We start from the raw sequence: 2500 nt of genomic DNA, 5'->3' as shown, positions 1-2500 counted from the left end.
AGCGCTGCGGAGTTAAAACGCTTTGTTGAGCTAAGCAATCAAGCCATTCCTTCAGTTCTCAGTAGGCTGGAGGTCCGTGCCACCTGCTCTGACAGGCGTAGGTTTGCAGCTCTCATGTCCAGCCGGTTGGCCATATTTAATGGCACTCGACGATCCCCAGTCACCATGTTTAGTGAGAGTGATTTCAATGAAGTAACCCCGGAAGGTGGGGGTTATCAGATGTGTGTAGCTAGCCACAAAACAAACTATAGCTTTGGGGAGTGCAGAATTGTTCTATGTCAGGAGGAATACACTTGGCTTAAACGATTCCATCAAATCAGGCCTCATCTGAGTGGAATGACCTCAGAAATAGAACTCTTCTTTTTCACATCCTGCGGTCAACCTTACGGTAATCTGTGTGAGTATGTGGGGCAAATCTTTGCAGAGTTTGGTATTGGAAGTAAAGTGACCTTCGGTACAATTCGACGCAGTGTTGCCACATTGAACTTTAACCAAGGCTTGGATACAGACCGAGGAACTGTGGCTGACCATATGTGTCACTCTCTGGAAACGCAGGCACGCCACTACCGGTACCACAATTTGCCCAAAAATGCCAGCCGGGCCCGGGCACTGATTGAGGGACAAATCAATAAATGATTAACTGATTAATTAAAGCATATTTGTTTGAAATTCACCCTTGTATTTGTGTCATTTATGCATTAAAATGATTAAAAATGTGTTTCAAAAAACATTTACCTGGACTCCCAATATGAAGCCCCAGTACTTAAAAAAATTCACTGGAGTGCGCCAAAGCTACAATATATATGGAGGATTCTAAAATCCATTTACCTTTGGCGCCCTCCGGTGAATTTTCCCCAGTAGTGGGGCTCCATAGTGGGATTTAATATTAGAATGACCGGTAAAAGTATTTAAAACAGTTTTATAATTTTTGGGTTACCAGATGCACACGGGTCTTTTTGGGTGACCAGGTGCACACGGGTCTTTTGGGTGACCAGGTGCACATGGGCCGTTTTGGGTGACCAGGTGCACGGAGGATTAATAGCAATCTGCATCCATCGTAATTTCTTAAAGTGTCCATAAAGCACTCAAGGACGGCCCTGACAGAGACAGGGCCGTAGTAGGGTGCTCCCATAGCGGGGAATAATGACAGGAGTGCCTTTAAATTCATTTTGAACCATATTTAATATTTTGGGTGACCAGGTGTACACGGGTCTTTTGGGTGACCAGGTGCACATGGGCCGTTTGGGTGACCAGGTGCACACGGGTCTTTTGGGTGACCAGGTGCACATGGGCCGTTTGGGTGACCAGGTGCACACGGGTCTTTTGGGTGACCAGGTGCACACGGGTCTTTTGGGTGACCAGGTGCACATGGGCCGTTTGGGTGGTGCACACAGGTGCACATGGGCCGTTTGGGTCCAGGTGCACACGGGTTTTTGGGTGACCAGGTGCACACGGGTCTTTTGGGTGACCAGGTGCACACGGGTCTTTTGGGTGACCAGGTGCACATGGGCCGTTTGGGTTCCCAGGTGCACATGGGCCGTTTGGGTGACCAGGTGCACACGGGTCTTTGGGTGACCAGGTGCACGCCGGCCTTTGGGTGACCAGGTGCACACGGGTCTTTTGGGTGACCAGGTGCACACCGGCCTTTGGGTGACCAGGTGCACATGGGCCGTTTGGGTGACCAGGTGCACATGGGCCGTTTGGGTGACCAGGTGCACACCGGCCTTTGGGTGACCAGGTGCACGCCGGCCTTTGGGTGACCAGGTGCACACGGGTCCTTTGGGTGACCAGGTGCACAAGTTCCATTTGGGTGACCAGGTGCACACGGTTCATAACAGCGACCAGGTGCACATGCTTTAATGTCCAGGTGCACGCCGTGCTTTGTGGGTGACCAGGTGCACCTGGTATGCACCAGGTTGTGGAGGTGGGGGGGGGGGTCTGCATCCTGCGTGATTTCATGTCCATAAAGCACTCAAGTGACTGCCCTGACAGAGACAGGGCCGTAGCCTGGAGGTACTCCCCTAGCGGGCTATATCAATAGAATGACGGGTAAAAGTATTTAAAACCGTTTTATAATTTTTGGGTGACCAGGTGCACATTTCAAATCACCAGTTGCACACAGAGGATTAATAGCAATCTGCATCCATCGTGATTTCTTAAAGTGTCCATAAAGCACTCAAGGACTGCCCTGACAGAGACAGGGCCGTAGTAGGGTACTCCCCTAGCGGGCTATATCAATAGAATGACGGGTAAAAGTATTTAAAACCGTTTTTAAAATTTTGGGTGACCAGGTGCACGTTTTCAATCACCAGGTGCACGGAGGAAAATAGCATTTGCATCCATAGTCATATTTTAAACCGTCCATAAAGCACTCAGGGCCGGCCCTGAGAGAGAGAGAGAGAGAGAGAGAAAAAAAAAATCATACCTTCCATAAATAATTCGGACCGGCCCCCATTGAAAAGGTCCGTAGTAGGGTGCATCATTATCGGACATGAATCTT

This window comes from Oncorhynchus clarkii, chromosome 30 (genome assembly GCF_045791955.1).
Source record: "Oncorhynchus clarkii lewisi isolate Uvic-CL-2024 chromosome 30, UVic_Ocla_1.0, whole genome shotgun sequence".
In the NCBI taxonomy this organism is placed as follows: domain Eukaryota; kingdom Metazoa; phylum Chordata; class Actinopteri; order Salmoniformes; family Salmonidae; genus Oncorhynchus; species Oncorhynchus clarkii.
This window is presented reverse-complemented; position numbering follows the sequence as displayed.